This window comes from Bombina bombina, chromosome 5 (assembly GCF_027579735.1).
Source record: "Bombina bombina isolate aBomBom1 chromosome 5, aBomBom1.pri, whole genome shotgun sequence".
Classification (NCBI taxonomy): domain Eukaryota; kingdom Metazoa; phylum Chordata; class Amphibia; order Anura; family Bombinatoridae; genus Bombina; species Bombina bombina.
Window position 1 is genome coordinate 379,004,076 of NC_069503.1, and position 9,283 is coordinate 379,013,358.

At 32.4% G+C, this 9,283-nt stretch overlaps 1 long non-coding RNA gene across 1 annotated transcript; it reads right to left on the bottom strand.

Moving 5' to 3' along the window:
• Positions 1-6,743: 6,743 nt before the first annotated feature.
• Positions 6,744-7,465, bottom strand: LOC128659347 (uncharacterized). Its single transcript, XR_008402339.1, has 3 exons — positions 7,084-7,465; positions 6,917-6,982; positions 6,744-6,835 (listed from the first exon to the last, which is right to left on the bottom strand). It is a non-coding gene; the product is annotated as an uncharacterized LOC128659347 (long non-coding RNA).
• Positions 7,466-9,283: the final 1,818 nt, after the last annotated feature.

Sequence of the window (9,283 nt, forward strand, 5' to 3'; positions counted from 1 at the left end):
CTCCTATTATCAATGTTTCTTCATTCTCTTGCTATCTTTATTTGACAAAAAAAGGCATCTAAGCTTTTTTCTTGGTTTAGGACTCTGGACAGCAGTTTTTGATTGGTGGATGAATTTATCCACCAATCAGCAAGGACAACCTAGGTTGTTCACCAAAAATGGGCCGGCATCGAAACTTACATTCTTGCATTTCAAATAAAGATATCAAGAGAATAAAGAAAATTTGATAATAGGAGTACATTAGAAAGTTGCTTAAAATTTCATGCTCTATAAGAATCACGAAAGAAAAAATTTGGGTTCAATGTCCCTTTAAGATTGATTCAAACAACTTTCCATTTACTTTTATGATCTTATTTGCTTACTTCAAACAACTTTCCATTTACTTTTATGATCTTATTTGTTGAAAAGCATTCATAGGTAAGCACAGAAGTAGCAATGAATTACTGGGAGCTAGCTGCTTATTGGTGGCTGCACATATGTGCCTCCGGTCATTAGCTCACCTGATGTGTTCTGCTAGCTCCCAGTAGTGCATTGCATCTCCTTCAACAAAGAGAATTAAACAAATCTAACAATAGAAGTAGCTGTTTACAATTGTATGCTCCTTCATGAAAGAAATCTTTGGGGTTTAAGGTCCCTTTAAGCATTTTATGCAAAAACAAATAAACAAAATGTCCTCTTGCAGTAACAAAATCCCTCTTCATTTCTATGACCTGGTATCTTTACATTATTTTTCAGGGCAAGTGACATTAAATTTGTTAGGATTTAGATAATATTTGTTACAGTACATTTTACTTTGTGAACTGACAGCTGGATTCAAGTATAGAGTCTTATTTTTCTCTACCAAGGGATTCTTGTATTGATTGACTGCCCCTTGAAGCACAATTTGAGTGCTATATGACACAAAACAAAAAAAGACAAAGCCGTTTATAATTTAGTTGACTGCTATTCCATTCCCTGAAGTTATATATTTGACTTTCTTCATCTAAAATGCTGTGTTATGGTACATTAGTACTGAGTTATGGTTTTATGAAACAAATACGCCTGTTTGTTTCTTTTTATTTCTGGGAATTGACAGTTCTAATGAGGTTCTCAGAATCTGGTGTTAAGAATTCTCATTAATATCACAGCTTGTAACTTAAACACAGCAGGTTTTTGTAATAGTAAATATGTAGCTAAATATGTCTGCTCTTATCAAGCAACTACAGACGTTATGGGTGTAGCTATGCCATGCAAACAGACTTATGAGACGAGAGACTAGCAGAAACACGTGCTATAGCAACCATCAGGGCAGCCGAGCTTGTTTCCTTATCAATAAAGTCCGTATGTCAGAACTGTTCAGTATCTGATGCTGCTCGGTTTAGTTATGAGAAAACAAACTTTATATTTGTGTTGTAAATTTGATGTTTAACCTTAAAACAACATTTTTTGAATGTCTTTAGGTCCCCCGGTCTTGTTTTCTTTCGTAATTCAGATAGAACATGCCATTTTAATCAGCTTTCCATTTTACTTATATTATCTTGCTTGCTGTCGTGGTATCCTTTGCTATAAAGCATACATAGGTAGGCTCAGGTGCAGCAATTCACTTCTGGGAACTAGCTGTTAATTGGTGGCTCATGCAGTGCATTTCTGCTCCTTCAACAAAGCATACCAGGGGGTCCATCCGATAAAAATCGTCGCCCGCAAAAGCCGGCGACGCCAATATTTACGCTGGTTTGGTATCACATATACGGCGTAACCTAGAAGTTACGCGCATATATTTCTGCCGTCGCCCATAGTTTTTTGGGCCATAGGCAGGTATACCAAACCAGCGCAGTTTGGTATCCAATATGCAGCGTAAGGACTTACGTGGCGAAAATGGAGAAAACTTACTCCATTTTCACCTCGCCACAAAAAGCAGCCTTAAGAAGCCTTACGCTGACTATTGGAGCCCCGTAACTCCCTAAACTGGCTGCTAAAATAAACCTAACACCTAACGCATGCGCAATGTCTATCTACCTGTCAACCGCGATCCCCCCCCTCCCCCCCCGAAATCCCTAATAAAGTTATTAACCCCTAAACCACCGCTCCCGGACCCCGCCGCCATCTACATAAACTAACCCCCTACTGTGAGCCCCTAAAACCGCCGCCATCTACCTTATCTATCCCCTAATTAGAACCACTTACACCGCTGTCATCTACCTTATCTATCCCCTAATCTGACCCCTTACACCTCCGCCACCTATATAAAAATTATTAACCCCTAATCTAATCCCCCTATACCGCCGCCAGCTATATTAATATTATTAACCCCTAATGTAAGCCCCTTACACCGCCGCCATCTCTATTAAAACGATTAACCCCTAATTTAATCTACCTACCCCGCCGCCAGCTATATTATCTATATTAACCCTAAGTATATTATAGTTAATATAGGTATTACATTATATATATTAACTATATTAACCCTAATTATATTAGGGTTAATATAGTTACTATAGTATTTATATTAACTATATTAACTCTATCTAACCCTAACACCCCTAAATAAATTTATATTAAATTAATCTAATTCATTTATAAACTAAAATATTCCTATTTAAATCTAAATACTTACCTATAAAATAAACCCTAAGATAGCTACAATATAATTAATAATTACATTGTAGCTATGTTAGGGTTAATATTTATTTTACAGGTAAATTGTTAATTATTTTAACTAGGTATAATAGCTATTAAATAGTTATTAACTATTTAATATCTACCTAGTTAAAATAATTACCCAATTACCTGTAAAATAAATCCTAACCTAAGTTACAAATACACCTACACTATCAATAAATTAAATAAACTACAAACATCTATCTAAAAATACAATTAAATTAACTAAACTAAATTACAAAAAAAAACAAACACTAAATTACAAAAAATAAAAAAAAGATTACAAGATTTTTAAGCTAATTACACCTATTCTAAGCCCCCTAATAAAATAATAAACCCCCAAAATAAAAAAAATTCCCTGCCCTATTCTAAATTAAAAAAAATTCAAAGCTCTTTACCTTACCAGCCCTTAAAAGGGCCTTTTGTGGGGCATGCCCCAAAGAATTCAGCTCTTTTGCATACAAATACAATACCCCCCCCATTACAACCCACCACCCACATACCCCTATTCTAAAACCACCCAAACCCCCCTTAAAAAAGCCTAACACTACCCCCCTGAAGATCTCCCTACCTTGTCTTCACCACACCGGGCCGAACTCCTGATCCTATCCGGGCGATGTCTTCCTCCAATCGGCAAAGAAGAATTCTTCCTCCGGCGACGTCTTCCTCCAAGCGGCAGCAAAGTCTTCATTCTTCCGGCGGCATCTTCAATCTTCTTTCTTCGCTCCGCCACCGTGGAGCATCCATCCCGGCCGACGACTGAACGACGAATGAGGTACCTTTAAATGACATCATCCAAGATGGCGTCCGCCGAATTCCGATTGGCTGATAGGATTCTATCAGCCAATCGGAATTAAGTTAGAAAAATCTGATTGGCTGATTGAATCAGCCAATCAGATTCAAGTTCAATCCGATTGGCTGATCCAATCAGCCAATCAGATTGAGCTCGCATTCTATTGGCTGATCGGAACAGCCAATAGAATGCGAGCTCAATCTGATTGGCTGATTGGATCAGCCAATCGGATTGAACTTGAATCTGATTGGCTGATTCAATCAGCCAATCAGATTTTTCTAACTTAATTCCGATTGGCTGATAGAATCCTATCAGCCAATCGGAATTCGGCGGACGCCATCTTGGATGACGTCATTTAAAGGTACCTCATTCGTTGTTCAGTCGTCGGCCGGGATGGATGCTCCGCGGTGGCGGAGCGAAGAAAGAAGATTGAAGATGCCGCCGGAAGAATGAAGACTTTGCTGCCGCTTGGAGGAAGACGTCGCCGGAGGAAGAATTCTTCTTTGCCGCTTGGAGGAAGACATCGCCCGGATAGGATCAGGAGTTCGGCCCGGTGTGGTGAAGACAAGGTAGGGAGATCTTCAGGGGGGTAGTGTTAGGCTTTTTTAAGGGGGGTTTGGGTGGTTTTAGAATAGGGGTATGTGGGTGGTGGGTTGTAATGGGGGTATTGTATTTGTATGCAAAAGAGCTGAATTCTTTGGGGCATGCCCCACAAAAGGCCCTTTTAAGGGCTGGTAAGGTAAAGAGCTTTGAATTTTTTTTAATTTAGAATAGGGCAGGGAATTTTTTTTATTTTGGGGGTTTATTATTTTATTAGGGGGCTTAGAATAGGTGTAATTAGCTTAAAAATCTTGTAATCTTTTTTTTATTTTTTGTAATTTAGTGTTTTTTTTTTTTGTAATTTAGTTTAGTTAATTTAATTGTATTTTTAGATAGATGTTTGTAGTTTATTTAATTTATTGATAGTGTAGGTGTATTTGTAACTTAGGTTAGGATTTATTTTACAGGTAATTGGGTAATTATTTTAACTATTTAGATATTAAATAGTTAATAACTATTTAATAGCTATTATACCTAGTTAAAATAATTAACAATTTACCTGTAAAATAATTATTAACCCTAACATAGCTACAATGTAATTATTAATTATATTGTAGCTATCTTAGGGTTTATTTTATAGGTAAGTATTTAGATTTAAATAGGAATATTTTAGTTTATAAATTAATTAGATTAATTTAATATAAATTTAGTTAGGGGTGTTAGGGTTAGATAGAGTTAATATAGTTAATATAAATACTATAGTAACTATATTAACCCTAATATAATTAGGGTTAATAGAGTTAATATATATAATGTAATACCTATATTAACTATAATATACTTAGGGCTCCATTTATCATTGTTTGGAGAAATCCGACTTTCAGTTCTCCAAGAAGTTCTCCGCAGCTCGCCCTCTGTGAGGCGCACTTGTGCGCCAATATTTATCAAAAAACTGGTCGTATTATACCGCTTTTTTCCAAAGTCGAGATGCGGCGTGTTAATGATAAATCTCGACTATATTTACCATTCCATCATCGTAAAAAAGCGCATATTTTTGGTATTTTCCTTTTTTATTATAGGCATTCTTTTTATTTGTTGTAATTTAAGGTTATATAAACATTTATATTTGTAATATGAATTGAACAAATTTCTATATTATTATTCTTTTTGTGTTTTTTTTACAAACCACAACCTTTTACTACTATTCCACGTTATTTTTAACAGATGGCTTACATATTACAAAGTCATTTTTTTTGGTTTATCTACTTAACACACCGCATGCAGACCTTTTTCTACTATTCAACGTTATTTTTAACACATGTCTTACTTATTACAAAGTCATGTGTTTTGGTTTCTCTACATTACACACCCCATACAGACCTTTTAGGCCTCCATTTATCATGATAAATGGAGCCCATACTATTATTCCACGTTATTTTAACACGTTTCACATATTACAAAGTCCTTATTTTTTGGTTTATCTACTTTAGACACCCCATACAGACCTTACTATTATTCTACGTTATTTTAGCACATGTCTTACAAAGTCTTGTTTTTTTGTCTTTTGTTTAGCTATTTTAGACACCCCATGCAGACCTTTAACTATTATTCCTTTTGATTTTCAACACGTCTTTTATCTTTACCAACTAATTTGTTTTTCTCTACCTACTTTACACAACCCCTCTAGACATTTCACTACTATTATTCTTTTCAAATTAACGTCTTACATTGACCTAATCTTACACTTTCATTGATAAGATGTTTCAATTCATTGATAAGATGTTTCAATATATATTACACAATAACGACAATTGTTTATATTTGTTAAATAATATATGCATTTATTCTGTATATAAAATAAAATAAAAAAAAATGTTGCCAGCACATTCATAAATTTTTTAATAACACATAAATGAAAAAGTTACATGTTTTCATATTTCAGCCTCATTTTCCTGACTGCTGAGTAACTGCTTATCAGTCCAGTTTCAGCTTTAAGCAGGACTTCAAGGAGCTCTTTTTTGCCTATTACAATTTTTTCATCATCCGGAACTAAAAAATAAAAAATATATATATATTTTGATTATTTTGAATAGCATTTATAGACATGAGAGTAAAAAAAATATCTGTCAATGGAATTACCAACAGCAATAACATATATTTATTCATAAATGCTATAACACTTACCCCAGTTATAATATTGAGGTGACTGAGAGTCTTCATCGTGTACCTCTAAGTTTATTAAATTTTGTTGAGTTTCTTCAAAAAACAAAATTTTGATTACAATGTATTGATAATGTAATTTTAAAATATATCTATCTTACACAATATTTTTCTCTCTATCTATGTTATCTTTCAATTAATTTTATTTCTATATTTACATCTGTCTTTTTTGATCTATATACATATATCTATCTATCTATATATATATATATTGATCTATCTATATATATATATATATATATATATATATATATATATTGATATATATAAAAAAAATATGTGTTTGTGTTTTTATATATATATATATATATATATATTTTTGTTTTTAAAAAAAATATATACACATTAATAAAATTGATATATATATATGTGTGTATATATATATATATATATATATATATGCATACATATCAATTGTTTTATATATATATATATATATATATATATATATATATATATATATATATATATATATATATAAAAATATAATGTTTTTATAATGGATATATCAACATAAAAAAAATAAAAAATCACCTGATGTTCCTTGATGAACCTCATCTTCTTCATGGCCCTCCTCGTCCTCTTGTTCCAAATGTTCTTCATCTTGTTCCAAATGTTCTTCTGACTCTGTAGGCTCTACATGTCCTAAAATTATTATTACAAATAAATTTATATTTATAAAATATATATGTTAAAGAAATCTCAAAGAATTTTTTTTTAGATTACCTTCAATGTTATCGATATCTTCTTCTCCTTGCTCATCCATTGCATTATTATTTGGAGTGCTATTATCTATAGCATTATAAAAAAAAATAGTTAAAAGATAAATTTACTTTAATACCTGTCTTTGAATTTTTTTTTTTTTCTCGACATTACAGTTACATTTTTTATACCTGTGTCTTGAGTCCTATCTTCATCCATAAAAACTGTGGGCAATGGGTCTGATTCCCCTTCAGAACTAGAATTGGTATCAATGGGAAGAAGGTACCTTGGAGCTCTTCTTCTTTTGACTATTAAAAAATATAAAATAAAAAATTTGTGAAAATATATTCTTAAAAATCCAAACACACAAAAAATTTGTCTGAAAATCCTATAAAAACTTGATTCATTCACACTTATCTGCAGGCAATGGTAATCTTTTAATCCTATTATTGTTTAACTTGTTTATCTTATTGAAAATATTCCAATTAAAAACTATACATTTTTAATACTTAAGATTATATAATTAAACTATATTTATATCTATATTGCTTACATTTTTTAAGATAACTCTTTATCAAAGTGCGCATTTTAGATTGCCTCCGGTACAAGTCGTTATATCTTTTCAGACATTGTTTCCTCGTTCGTTTTTGCCCAGAGACTCTCCTTACTCTTCGCACCATTTCACAGAGAATTCGGTTTCTTGTGTCCTGGTCCAAAGTGAAAATCCCTTTCCTTTTTTTTGGAAAATATTTATCCATAGTGTAAGAAATAATCAATAATTCTCCAATAGAGAACTTCTTGGATCGTGGCATTTTCTAAATATTATTCAATCTCTACTCACTGACGGGACTAATTTTTTTTTTTTAAATGCGCAATTTTGTAAGCTAATACCTATTTTTACAAATAGCACTCAATTTGGATACATATTTTGTAAAATATTATCAAGAATCGTATTTTAGTATACAACTTGATGGTTTTTTTTTATCCATTTTAATAACAATGAAACATTGTATAGAACTGCGCCACAACAGCACTATTTTTTGGGCAACATTAACAAATGTTACATGTATCCGTTGATAAGGTGAAATAAAATTAAAGATACATATAACAATTTAATGATATTTAAATTTAATATTGTTATTCATAACAAAATTATCTTTATTTACATGTAAAATTGTTATTAAAAACAAAAATGGAAATCCAGGTATTCCATATTAAAAATAAACTGCGACATATCTTTCCAGAACATCAGACAGTATACGCCCATTTTCATCAACTACATTTAGATTCTTTTTTGGAAACCGTTATAAAAGAAAACTTTATTCAGTTTGTATCAACACTTTAGTTATTTTTTGCGCTCTATTGTATCACATTTTTACAATGGCATCTTCCCAAGCTGGAAAGACCAAAAGCGGGAGAAGTATCATGTTCACTCATCGGCAGAATTGTATTTTGGTCGAAGCTGTGATCGAACACTACGATGAAATCATTGGGTACCAAGCAAGAACTGTAAACCCACAGAGAAAGAGAACAATTTGGACACAAATCAGTAGATCTGTTTCAGCTGAAGGAAGTTTTCCTAAGGATGTGCGGGCTTGTCGGAAGAGAGTAACTGATATTAGAAAAAACATAAAGAAAAAGGTTTGCAGGGAAAAGCAATCTGCCAAAGGAACCGGTGGAGGCCCTGGATATAGGGCCGAATTAACGGACTTTGAACAGATGCTTTATGCACGGATGGGTGATGCCGTTGTGGTTGGCCTGGATGTCCCAGCAGACACTATGGATTTTAGAGGTAAGTTAAATGTAAACGACACCAAAATTTTGTTGTTCATGATTTAAAAAAAGAGAATGAAAAACTATATATCTTTATTATTGAAATCTATTATGTAATTATTTTGATTCAATAGATATTCCTTTATGGAAAGTATATGTAGATATGCTCACTATCTCTTTAATTTTGTAGATTTCTGCTATTGGATATTAAAATTGTGATTAGTTTACATTTTTATTTGTCAGATAAGGATTATGGAGAAAATGGAGACATGAACTATATTAAAATTAATCTAGTCAGTGTTATAACTATCTATTGTCGATCGAAATCGATCTAAATATTTGAAATTGTGTTTTTATCTATAATTATTGAAATTTAATACAAGTATATTTATATTATTTAGAGCAAGAAGATGAGGGACGTCAGGAAGAGGAGATTGATGCACAAGAGGATCAACCTTTGGAAAATGAATTCACCTCACAAGACCAAGAACCCTCCACATCCACAGTACAAAGAGAAGAAGGGGAGAGTAAGTTATTTGTAAAAAACAAACAATAGTTGTTATATATTTTAATAATGATTAAAAAACAGATGAGCACTGATGATAACTTGTGGTCTAA